This window comes from Caretta caretta, chromosome 6 (assembly GCF_965140235.1).
Source record: "Caretta caretta isolate rCarCar2 chromosome 6, rCarCar1.hap1, whole genome shotgun sequence".
Taxonomy (NCBI): domain Eukaryota; kingdom Metazoa; phylum Chordata; order Testudines; family Cheloniidae; genus Caretta; species Caretta caretta.
This window is the reverse complement of record NC_134211.1, coordinates 103,250,154-103,263,880: the sequence shown is the minus strand read 5'-3', so window position 1 is coordinate 103,263,880 and position 13,727 is coordinate 103,250,154.

The following is a 13,727-nucleotide window of genomic DNA, read 5'->3' as shown; positions in this document are numbered from 1 at the left end:
CACAGAGTTAAGATTCCTTGGTGGTATGTCTTCCCCCTTGCAGACTACAGATGAGCAAGACCTCAAGCTTCTGACAACCAGGAAATACCCAATCAACCTTAGCTCTGCCCTCTTCCAGCAATGCCTCCTTTCACACATACCCCCACCCCTTTACTCTGCCAATGCCCCTGCTTTCTGAAACATACAATCTCTTCTCCTTTTACAACCCATTCATTCTGACCTGTGGGATTCTACAACTGTTAAAGGACAAAAACAAAGAGTTTAATCCTGCTTGAGTAACATTCATTTCTACAGCAGTGGGATGGTCTAATGTTCTTTGGTGTAAAAGGAGGATGGGCAAGAAACCAGAGGAGTCCATGTGAGTTGAAGAAGAGATACATCTTCAAAACTCACTATTTCTAGTATGTGAGAGGGAGATACTGGGGGGGGGGGGGGGGGGGGTGGGAGGGAAGAGTTTGTCAAGTGAAATTCTAAAAGTTGATCACTGCTGCTTGTGCTATTGTCTTAGCATGATTTTGATCACATCCTCCTCTCACCAAAAGAAAGGGAGCGCTTCAGCGTCTGTGCCTCCCTAAGGGGCTTTATAGCAGGCAGGTTGTACTTAAATTCCAGTAATAAGAATGAAGGGCAGATCCTGGTGCTAGATGCACAAACTTCCTTCCTCTCAGAAAATCTTTGTGATCTTAGACAGTTCTGGCAAATTATAACTCAGTGTGGGGAGCACTAGCTAGCTTTAGGGAAGGGGGGGCAGAAAAGGAAGTAGTATAAATGTTGCCTCCTCTGCCAACTTTGAATAGTTTACATATGAGAGAAAAGTGATGTGTGTCAGACACTGGCTGAGCCAGGCCACTTTCAACCTCAGCTCTTTTCAGCTTCGTAGCAGGGTTGGGGACACCACAGGGGTTCTGTTTAGGGAATGATCCTAGTTGTATCACAGTCTATAGATCCTCTTATTACGAAGGCCTAAGACAGATGCTCTTTAATATCAGTTTGTGTATGATGTGTGACCTCACATTCCAACTAGGTCCCCCCCCACAAAAAAATCACCAGAGGTTCTTTATGAGCACCCCTGTTGTCTCAAAATAAGTCAAAAGCCAATCCTTGTTCATGCTCAGGGAGGTGAGAAGAAGGAGTCTCAGAATCTATGACTCCTGAAGCCACTGAATATGCCACAGAAACATGAACAGAGACTTAGCCCTTGTTTGTCTTAGGGCAGGTCTACACTTAAAACACTGCAGCTGCACAGCTGTGATACTTAAGTTACCCCCAGGGGAATTCTGTGCCTAAACAGTCTACATATTTTATTTGTGAAAATAACACAATCACACCAGTTTCAATTATTTTGGTAATTTATTTTAAAATATCTGTCAACAAATATGTGTAACAATACAGACAAAGATTCAGAATTTTTTTTTTTTTTTGGGACAAATAGGTTCTTTGCTAGACAGATTAATACAGAAACATATTTCCTGCAGAAGCAGTGCAAAGGCCTTGGGGAGTCAGGCGTTACGGAGGAGCTGAGGAAGAGAGAAGGAGCCTGGGAGTGAGTCTGTAGGGTTGTTGGGTGTGGGTGGTGGGGAGGCAGAAGGGGAAATTTAGGGATTTGGGGAGCCTCCCCCATGCAGACCAACTGACCCCTAACCTCTCCCATTCAGGCACATCTGCCCCTGTCCCTAGTGTGGCCCTGCAGCCCCCTCCCATTCAGCCCTGGGCTTAGTGCTTTCACCCCACTGGCTCCTGAGCCCCCACCCCAGTTTTTTCCCCCCTGAACCCCAGTCTGACTCCTAGAAGCCCCCTGTGCCTCTGTCCTCCCAACCCGTGCCTCCTAATCTGGGTCTGTGGGTTGCCGGCTGTTCTGGTACCACAACAACCTCTGGTGGGTGAAAGGCAGAATGTATTTTCTACAAAAAAAAAAAAAATGAATTCTGCACATGAGCATTGGTGCCGAATTCCCCCAGGAGTATTATGTGAAGACGCTCCTACGCCAATGGGAGAGTGTCTCCCGTTGGCATACTTAATCTACCTCTCCCAAGAGGTGGTAGAAGCTCTCCCACCAACATAGTGCTTTCTACATGTAAGGTTAGGTTGGTATAACTGCGTTGCTTGGGGGGTGGATTTTTCACACCCCTGAGCGACAAAGTTATACCGATACAGCTCTGTAGCGTATCCAGCCTTAAGGGTTCATCTGCTGCATAAGCTCATGCCCTACCTGAAGTTGTAGTTTCCAGGGCAACCAACTGAGATGCTACCAACAGGCTAATGCTGTCAGGTGAGGAAAAAAGCAACAGAAAGTGGATACAGATCCTGATTTCAATAAAGAATGAAGGGAAAGCACCACACAGAAAGCAAAGCACAGCAAATTTGATCTTTAGGCTGGGCTTATGCTCCATTTTTGTACCAGTATAATTATGTTGGTTAGGAGGGGTCTTTAACATTGTAGTTATACCAGAACAAACCCTAGGGTGGGCACCGTTATACCAGTATAGTTTATCCCACTTCCCTTATGGGAATAAAACTATACTATTGTTAACAGCTTTATGCCAGAATAACTGTGTCTGCACTTGGAGGTTGTACTGCTTTAACTACACTGAGCTAGATAAAGCCTTACAACTTCCTAGTGAAGGCAGGACCTAAGGCCAGATTCTGTTAGTTTTCCCATGAGACGGTTATAACTTTAAGGAAATAATCAGGCTTAAATCTTTCAGCGGAACATTGAAGTCATTTCCAAAAAATATGTGCAAAGATATTCAGTTAAGTTATCCACATTAATTGTGGCAGTGTGATTAGCTAATTGTTGGAAGAAGTTACATGAAGTAAACAGAGTGCCTAAAATGCCAACACACATAAGGAGCTTTCTGTAGAAGGGCAATTTCCAGCTAGGAGGACTTTACTAAGGAGACATTTCTTCTCGTCAGAGTTAAGCTTTTTGAGACTTATCACTCACCATATGAAATGTGTGCATGGCTACATAAAGACTGTCAGACTAGGCTAGGGCATATCCTCTGAAGTCTAGTCACAGAAATTAGAATGGAAGATAACCCACAGCATCATTCAGGCCATCCTTTCCCGACTAGCTCAAGTGAGGAGACTTCAACCCCAGCTAGTGAGAGACTGTTCCAAATAATGAGCTCTACTGTTATCAAGTAAAAAACTGCTATGTTTTCATGTGCTTTTATGTCATCCTACTAGTCCTAGTTTGAAAGATCACTAGTGCATCTGTCCACACAAATTGCACTGGAAAATTTGTCCCTTCCCCCTCCCATCAAAACATTTTGAAATTCATTTTTTTTTAATCAGGTCATATATTATACCACCACCTAGCTGTTGGAGGCAAGTATCGTTGTACCCTTTTTACAGATGGGAAAACTGAGGCACAAAATGACTTGCCATGGGTATGCTGAGTGAACTTTGGCAAAGCCAGGATTAGCACCTAGATCCCCTGAGGTCCAGTCCAGTGCCCTATCCACTAGGCAACACTATCTCAAGTATGTTTTTAAAAAGTGTGAGCAGCCCCTGATGATCTGAACTGCCAGAGCAGTTAATCAGTGCTATTACCAATGCTGCACATGTTCCTGCCACAAAATCCTGGAGGCTACTGAAAGCAGAAAGTAAACCCACACAGAGCGGTCTGCTTCTGCTGCATTAGAGAAATTGTGGTAAATAAATATTGATAGGAAGTTCTACTCTGTACTTTGAAAGGCAAACCAGGAAGATCTCAACATTTAAAACAAAAACCTACTTATATAATCTCAAAATAGCAGGAACATCAAGACCTGTCCCTATTGTTGCCAGGGAGGTGGAGCTTTGAGCCTTGAATTGAAAAATGGTTAAAGGTGTTGAATCTTTCACACAGACAACTTTTCCTCTTATTTGTCAAGAGCTTGGGTTAAATGGGTATGAACAAAAGGTCTCTTCCTCACTAACTTACCCAGCTTCTAGTCTCTGGGGCTATCAGAATTAGAGCAGGGCAAATTTTTGACAGGTTCAGACCATTGAAACATTTCATGAATTCCTGTTAGTTTCATTGAATTGATAGTGTTAAAAAAAAAAAAGTCTAAATTTGTAGTTTTGACTTTTAAAATGGAAATTTCAATTTTTATTTAAAACAATTTCAAAATTTCCTTCCATTTTCTTAGCAAACACATTAAAATGTTCAAACTCAAAACATTTCAGGTTGAACAAAATGTGAACCCAGAACAATTTGTTTTAAACTTTTTGGTTCATCAACAATTTTGAAAGTTTTTCATTTTAGTTTGATCCAAAAAATTTGATATTTAAAAAAAAAAAAACCACGCTTCAAAAAAGTAAATAAAACTACACCAACAACTCCAGAACAGTTATTGTTTCGTCTCAAAGAAAAAAAAAAAAAAAAACACCACACACAACTCAATCCCATCAGTTCCCCAGCAAAAAATGGGAATTAAAGACCCGATATTTGTAATGTGAAAAAACCAGGATTTTTTTTCCAATCAAATCAAGCAGATTTTATCCTGCACTCTAAAATATGGTTTGTGTAGTATAAAAAAACCCATTTAATAATGTTTAATGATAGTGACTTTGTTAGTAAAAGGGTCTTTCAATTATCCCAGCAAACCTGTCTATTTTCAGAAGTATGGGTGTTACCAGTAACCAGATGCAGCTTTCCACTCATAAATCAAGGAAATGTTTGCATTTTTTTATTATTCTAAAATGTCTTATAAGAAGTGTCTTGAAAGGGCATATGCGCTCACAGAATGCTAATTATTTGCAAGCCCTAAATACCGAGGTCTGACTGAGAATGGCGTACCGGTCAGCAAAAGTTCTCTTTATTACTCCTACACTTTAATGAAGCAGTTTCTTATGATGTGATCAGGCCAAATCTCAGCTTGCATCAGGTTAAAAAAGTCTCCCATGGCTAGGTTAAGAGGTGTAAGAACAGCTACCACTGAAGCATTTGTTCCCTGTTGGGAACAAAATGCCATAAATACAGGTTTCTGCTCTCCTTTCACTGATATTTACAACCATTTTATAAGCTTTGAAAAGCAAATTGGGCACTTGGATTTATGGCACAGTTTCTCCCCTCAGAAGTCTAGTGCCCAGCCCATACAAGCATTGTACACGTGCTCTCCTGTGCCAAATGACTTCCCAAGAGGCAGCAACTCAGCAAAGTATATTGCTTTGCGATTGTACCAGTATAACAGTATCCTTCCTGCTTTGGTTTTCAATTAGCAGCAAAACTTCTCAGAGTTGTCATGAAACTAAAGGCCTAAATTTTCAGAGGTCATCAGCAATTCCTGCTGCCCCAGTTTTTGGTTGCCTGTTTTCATCAATTTCTGAAATCATGCATTAATTATATGTATTGCAATAGTGCCTGGGACCCCCTGTCGTGTTTGTACCAGGCCTAGCATAGTGAGATCCTGGTTTACAAAACAGAAAACCCCAGCCCCTGCCCCACAGAGCTGTGAAAGTGAGGCCCCTTTCAAGGCATCTCAGGTTTGGTGCTCAAATCACTGAGTTTTAAATAACTTAAGTCAAAATCAACTAGGGAAGACTATGCAGATTCATTTGAATACTTCTAAATCATGGATATATTGTGTGATGGGAGGTCATTCCTTCCTTGACTAAAAAAAAAAAAAAAAAAAAAAAAATAGATCCCAAATTGATACTATGACTGACCTTTATCAAGGCTTTGCAGATATTGGCTTTGCACACAGGCTCCCTTGATAGTCTAAAAGACTTCCCACACATGCTGGTAAACCTCCATTAAAAAAAAAAAAAAAAAAAGCTATCTGCTATGAAAAACAGGTCCTCTGGAAACACTAGGTGTTATCCCAGCCACTGACAGAGCCACGTGTGCATATTCTAAGCAGACTGCAAACAACTCTGCTAGAGCTGTATGCCACAATCATAGAATATCAGGGTTGGAAGGGACGTCAGGAGGTCATCTAGTCCAACCCCCTGTTCAAAGCAGGACCTATCCTGAAGGATCAACTGAATAAACTGAAGGATTAGCTGTTATAATGATTAACTGCTGGGTCCATCTCACCTGCAGTCCTCTGGAAGAGGTATTTAGAACGTGAGAGAGCACAATAATCTGAATGTGATCACATTGCATGGCCATTGGTTACTCTTAATGTTTCCTTTATTTAAATCTACAGGAAAGTCAGCATGCATTACCATAATTAATATGACTGAAACTTTGGGCCCAATTCTTTTCTGGTTTATACTTTGTTCATAGATTCCAGTGCCGGAAGGGACCACTGTGGCCAGCTAATCTGACCTCCTGTATAACAAAAGCCATAGAACTTCCCCAAAATTCCTAGAGCATGTTATTTTATAAAAAAAAAAAAGTATTCATTTAAAAATTGTCAGGGATGGAGAATCCACCATGATCTTCGGTAAGTTGTTCCAATGATTAATTATTCTCAATGTTAAAAAATTACACCTTATTTCCAGTCTGAATTTGTCTAGCTTCAACTTGACATTTGTTGTGTTATACCTTTCTCTGCTAGACTAAAGAACCCATTATTAAATATTTATTCCCCCGTGTAGGTAATTACGGACTGTGAGCCTTAACATTTTCTTTGTTAACCTAAAAATCAATGGAGCTTCTATAAGGCATTTTCTAATTCTTTAATCATTCTCATGGCTCTTCTCTGAAGCTCCTCTCCAATTTATCAACATTCTTCTTGGATTGTTGACACAGAACTAAACAGTATTCCGGTAGCAGTCACACCAGTGCCATATACAGAGGTAAAATAACTTCAGCACTCCTACTTGACATTCCTCTGTTTTTCCAGTCACAGGATTGCATTAGCACTGTTGGCCACAGCATCACACTAGGAACACATTCAGCTGATCACCACCATGACCCCACCCACCCCAATCTTTCAGAGTCATTACTTCCCCCGATAAAGTCCCCTATCCTGCAAGTTTGGCCTAAAGTCTTTGTTCCTAGATGTATATATTTACATTTAGCCATATTAAAAACACACACGGTATTTGCTTGAGTCCAGATCACACTCTGCCAGTGACCTGTCCTCTTCATTATTTACCACTCTTCCAATTGTGTCATCTACAAACCTTCAGTGATGATTTTATGTTGTCATCCAGGTCATTAATACAAATCCTAAATAGCACAGGGCCAAGAACTAATCCCTGCAGGACCCAACTGGTTGTGTGCCGTGACGTAAAACGATCATTCTAGTCTGTTTTAATCAAAATGTCATGCAATGTCAAGGCAAATTCCTTACAGAAGGCTGAGGCTATGTCTACCCTGAAAATGCTACAGTGGAGCAGCTGCAGACACTACCTATGCAGATGGGAGGGATTCTCCCATCACTGTAGGTAATCCATCTACCTGAGAGATGGTAGCTAGGGTTGACTGAAAACTACTTCCATGAGAAACTTCTTTAGAAAGGAGGAGGTCAGCCTGAGTTAAGTTTAGTCTTTAGAAAACATGAGATGATTTTGTTGTAGATGTAGCCGTTTCCCTATATCCTTTTTCACTATTACCTGAACCTTAAATCTTTGATAAATATATTTATAGTGAAAACAAGTTTAAGTGCTGGACAAGAGTTGAAGCGGTTCCTTTGGGGAATAGCAGACTTGGTATTTCTGTGAGTAGCCAGTGACAGGAGCTGGATATCACCAGGGCAATGCTTCAAGGGGACCTGAAGACTGGGGCGCACCCACTGTTAACCTGCAAGCAAAGAAAGGGCTGGCATAGTCCAGGGGAGAGTGCTAGAGTAGCCAGAAAGCCAAAACATGAAGGAGATTAGAGGGTTAAAAAACCAAAAAAAAGTTATTCCAGTTTGCTTTATGAATTTGATAGCACTTTTGCTGTAGTCATTCATTCAGTTTGCCCTATTCTTTTGAGGGTTTCCACATTGCAACAGAGGAAGGAAAATATTGCAAACAATACAGGAAGATGCAACTAAAGAACGCCAACACTGGCAAGAGGAATCAAGGGCATGTGATCCCTGCAACTACTTTTTTCTTCTTTTAAGTCACCTAGGTTTCCCTTTAAAGTGTCCCTTTAAATGACTGGGTCTGTAGCTGAGCACAGAATTCACCCCCCCGCCCACGACTCCCAGGTAGCCAGCTACATGCTCTCTAAAGTCTCTCTTCTACTCAGTTATCATGACCAAGGATTGCTCTTTAGGAAGAGACATTTTGACAGCCACCGAGAGCAGACACTAGATGGCACAGATGCATCAGCAAATCTGTTCCTAGCCGTAGAAATGCAGCTCTCAGGACTATGAGGAGTGAATAGGCTGGAAAAGAAGACAAGGACGCTAGTGGATCTTCTCCCCACTGAGCGTGCAAGACATTGGACTGGATCGTAGTCTGACAAACTGTCCTACCTACCACCATGAAGAACAATGGTGGCTACTAATTCACAGTGTAAGCCACCAGTTCCTAAACCGAATTTCGCATCCCTTGATAATCTGTACCTTATTCCCCGATAACCAGAAACTTCTATGCTTAAACTCTGTACGGTTTTCCTTTTTACTTCAACATTATCTTAATAAAGTATACCCTCCCCTGCCCTTCTTCCTTAGCACTAGAGAGATGCCAAAGGCACACAGACGCTTACATCCAGTTTTGTTTCTCTTTGTTGCTTATTGAAATAGATTTCAGAGTAACAGCCGTGTTAGTCTGTAAGGTACCACAAGTACTCCTTTTCTTTTATTGAAATAGAGCACCCCAAATTGACAGCCGCCCCCCCAAATTTCCTACCTCGCTTTTATTTTGTCTGTTATTGAGCTCAGAGACGCAGAATTATGAAACAGAGGAGAAACAACGGCATTTAGGCTGAAGACATGGAGCCCACATTGTTCAGAAGCATTTTGCACTCACAGTGCTCATGTCCCTCGCTTTGGCTCCTCACTTCACCCTGGGCCGTCTTTGCGCCTGGGTGTAAGGACGGTGTAGTGCTTAACATCACGCTGGAGGCCAGGCAGAAGCAGCGCTGGGGAAGGCGGATGGGCAGAAGCGACGCAGTGAAGCTGAGTCCGATGCAATTACTTTAGGGTCCATCCACATTACAGATGGAACCTCCATTTTGTAACCGCACTAACAGGTTACAGGGGGTCCGACTTGCATCCGTACAGCAACTTTCCGGGCATCTTCCACAGCACTCCGCAGAATCGTGTGTTTAAGTGCGTGTTGTGGGGCGCTCCGGACAGTTATCCCGGAGCAGCTGCTGCCTGCGCCATGAACTAAGGCTTCCTGGTTTTTGTGGCTAGGCAGCTTCCTCAGTCTTGTGTCTTCCTCAAGCAACTCCTCCCCACAGTCCGCAGGATTAACCTGATCCACGAGCGGTCTGATCCCGAGCAGAGCCCTCCCTCGGGTACAGCGGATCGGCGGCCTGCCGTGGGGCCCGCGCGCCATAAACCCGTGAGGAGGCCGGGGGTAGAGGTGAGGTGAGCGGCCGGCAGTGAGGAGGTAGGTGGGTGGACGGACGGACAGCGAGGGAGAGAGCCGCAGCCACCGGCAGCCCCCCTACTAGACCCTCCTCTCAGTGGCGCCCCCTGCCGGCAGGCCCCCGCCGATCAGCGCCTCCTGCCTGCCGCAGATCCAATGTTCCACGGCGGCCAGAGGCGCTGGCGGTGGGGGGGGGGGGGGGTAAGGGGGAGGTGAGGCAAGGCAGAGCCAGGAGTGCCCTGACCCATTAGAAACTCGGCACCTATGTCCCAGGCCCTGCTCCCCCAGGGATGTCCCTGATCCTGAGGGCTTGGTGCAGCGCCTCAAAATTAGAGGCAGGGTGTCTCAAGCCCCTCACCTATTTGTATTGCAACTTCCTGCACCCCTTCTCTCCTAGTTCTGTGTAGTGGTACAGTTCACCATTATGTCACTCTGCCAGCTTGACAGTGCCTTTAAGGAAGACTAGTTCAGAAAATGTTTCTAGAGCCGGTAGGTGGAACAACTGAAGTGCAGGGGGCTTGATTAGCTAGGGAGTCATCAGGAAGCTATTAGCTATGTGTACTGTTACAAATACATCTGGTAACATCCACAAGCAAACAGCAGCGCTCCAGGCCATTATGTGGATGAGGAATCTACCAGCTAGAATTTAGACATCCCACAGTATAGTAAACTGAAGAAAGCTTTGCTATATAGCCAGTGCCTAGTTGCATAAATCTCTAGTCCTAATTCAATTAATGCATAATTTTAAAGGTCTCCTTAATTTGTTTTCAGTAATTTCCCAGTTCTGAGGGAAAGAGCCCTCCTTAAATACCCAAAAAGGGAGTTGAAAATTATTATAGATTGGCCTGGCTTGAATTAAATCTATCCTAACAGGCTCTATATTTAGTTACCTCTAATACTGAGGCCCCACTAAGGAATGCAAGTGTACCATGTGACACTCAGATGTAATGCAGACAAAGACACTTAAAGACCTTGTGGAGGAAGACATCTTTAGCCATGTCATATTGATGTGACAATTGTCTTGGCTTAATGGCATTACACCCCTGCCAGTTGCTTGCATGCATGGATAGGGCAAACATCTTCAGTGGGGGTTGATGGCATTCAATGTTTTGCGGTATCTCATGGTAGAATTGTAACTTCATTCAGATAGGAATTGCCAGACCAGATCAGCCCAATGGCCCATCTTGTCCTTCATACAGTCTGACAGCATCCAGTGTCAGCTACAGAGGAAGGTGCAAGAAATCCCATGGCAGGCAGATGAGGGATAATCTGCCCCCATGAAAGTATCATCCTGATCCCCAATAGTTAGAGATTGCTGGTTTCAGGGCTGAAACCAGCAGTTTTATCTGCCTTCCAGTGGAGTTAGCATTAACCATTATAATTTTGGATCTGGTCATTCATACAACCTTCCAATCCCTCTGAATCTTACTAAATTCTTGGCTTCAACATCCTATGACAATTCATTCCACATTCCAATCACATTTCTTTTTATGTCTGGACCAGTCACTCTTTAGTAGGTCTAACAACTGGTGAGGATAGTGAGTGCTTGGAGAGATTTACCACATTAAGTTCTTACCTTCAGAAAAGTTATGTAAGATGACAACTTAGTAGGGCTGTCAATTAATTGCAGTTTATTAAAAAACTAGTTTAAGTTGTGATTAATTGCACTGTTAAAAATAGAATACCAATTAAAATTATATTTGAAAATGTAGAATAAGATTTAAATTACAAGACAATACAAAGTATGCAGTGCTCACTTGATATTACAAATTTGAAAAATACTAATTTTTACAGTGCACTACAGTACTTGTATGAGGTGAATTGCAATCTTTTGAGAGAGTGCAATTTACAAATTTAGATTTTTGTTGTTACATAATGGCACTTAGAAAAAAAACAAACTTTAGAGTGTACAAGTCCACTCAGTCCTACTTCTTGTTCAGCCAATCGCTAAGGCAAACAAGTTTGTTACATTTATGGGAGATCTTGTAAATAAGTGGCAGCACTGTCACATGAAAGTGACAACAGGTGTTCACATGGCACTTCTGTAGCCAGCATTGCAAGGCATTTATGTGCTAGATATGCTAAACATTTGTTTGCCCCTTTATGCTTTGGAATGGTGGCCAGAGGACATGCTTCTGCTTGTTACTATGTGTACTACAGTATCATAGAGGCCCAAAACCAAGATCAGGCTCCCATTTTACATACATTCTCCCCCATCCCCCATAATCCCCCATTTTTATGACCTAAGGAACTGAAACAATGAGAGATTAAAAGTGACTTGTTCAAGGTCACACAGAAAGCCTATTGCAAACGCCAGAACTGAACCCAGCTCTCAGTCTCAGCACAGTGCCTTAACTATCCTTCCTCTCCAAGGTCATAATGCCCCCTCAATCACACACACCCAGCCCCCATTCAGTTTGTTACTACACTGCCTGTGGCAGCTCACACAGTACTTCAAGCATGGTTAGATTTATGTATGTAGAATAGGAGACAGTGATCTTGTTGCAGAGAAGCTTAGTGTTTCCTATAAAAGTCCCTACTAGATTAGGTAAGAGACTTATTTGTTACATTTAGCTCAGTATCTCATTACTGTAGAAACCTTTGGGAGCTCAGTTCTTTTGAGTAAATCCCTGCAGTATGGATTGGTTATGTTCCAGCATTCCCATGATGCAGATTTCAGGTGACAAGCAGCTACTTCCTCTATCATTATAGGGATTAGAAAAAAAAAATCCTTTCACCCCAATAAGAGTGTAGCTGATTGAGGTAGATTCCAGTTGTTGGATTACCTGGTCAATGCTGCTGTTTTATCCACCTGTCTAACTCAGGTATTCCTAATGCACAGCATTCTAGAGCTAGGGCTAAGGCACTTGCTACAGCAGAACAGACAAAGTATCTTGAAGTAAGTGCTTCTAGTGAAGGGTGACCAAATCAAAATCCAAAAGCCACCTATCATAGTGCAAACATCCTCTTCAGGGTGAAGTATCATGAGAAGTCATGGTTCAAACAGCTCAGACTTTCTAGTTTTAGATTATGGGACATTTGTTTTAATCCCTATGAGCCATTCATCAGACCTCTTGATGCGTCTCAAAAAAACCTTCCAGTGTAGATGGACTAAGCCTTATATGCATGTTCAGAATCTGTGACATGGATACAATCAAAAATACTATAGCCAGAGCCAATTAATCCAGGCCCAGATAAGTGGCATCACTCTGCTTAACTGGAGAGACAGAGGGAATAAGTGACAAACCTGAACATCAGGAACAGTGTAACACCTTCCCTAGTCTCAAAACATGTTGCAACATTCCTGCATTTAGCCTCATACCTCTGTGAAGTGGGTATTATTCCCATTTAGATAGCTGTACAGGCCAGTTACGGCCCCAATTCAATCCCTGTTCAGGACAGCAGATAAGCAGGTGCATAGGTCCCATTGACTTCAATGGGACCTAAGTGCATTCTTAAAGTAGTGCTTTGATCCTAATCTGAGCAGGGATGGACCTGAGCATGTGCTTTCCTGAATTCAGGAATAAGTATCAGCTAACCTCACAAGAGCTTGTGGTGGAGTCAGAACTAGAGCAGATGGTTTGGATCCTCATCCTGTGCCGTAGCTACTAGACAGTGTTTCCTCCCATTTAGTAGTGGTGTTTGCAGACCACACTGGTCAGGCATGTATAGCAAACTCACAGGCTTACAGCTGAGCTGTTTGTTGCCATTAATATTCTGTTTACTGGATCATATTAAAGAAGTTCTGTATTAAAATTACAAATGAGTTTGATTCCCCATAGTTTAAATTCCAGGGTATTACTAATTAAGAGGTCTCTTGGTTTTCGGTACTGTTTCTCTCCCTCTATGTGTGAAACTTGCAAGCTGCTAATTGTGTTAGTACATTCTAAGACAGAGTCTGTTCTCAAAGCAATTCACAGAGAGAGAGAGAGAGAGACTCAAAGCAATACTCTAACAGAAACAGCACCCAGAGACTCCCCGCCCTTTTGTTGTATTAACAATTGTGATTAAAATAGAGATAGAGGATGTATGTGGATGGATGCTTGGTGTGGATAACTGAATGATCAGGGAGGTGCCAGCCTAAGAATCCAGTGTCCATCGGCTGAAGAAGGCGTCAAGTGGAAATAACCAGAGGACCCCCCGGAGGGCAGACTGGAATCCACCCAACAGCCTCAAGAATGGGAGAACCAAAGAACAAGATAACATCTGGCAGCACGGAGCCGTCAGGAATGTGCTATCTGCTGATTGATTCAGCAACAGCATGATGAAGCAATTCCCATAGACTGACATAGGAAGAAATTCCTATAAAAATAGACTCT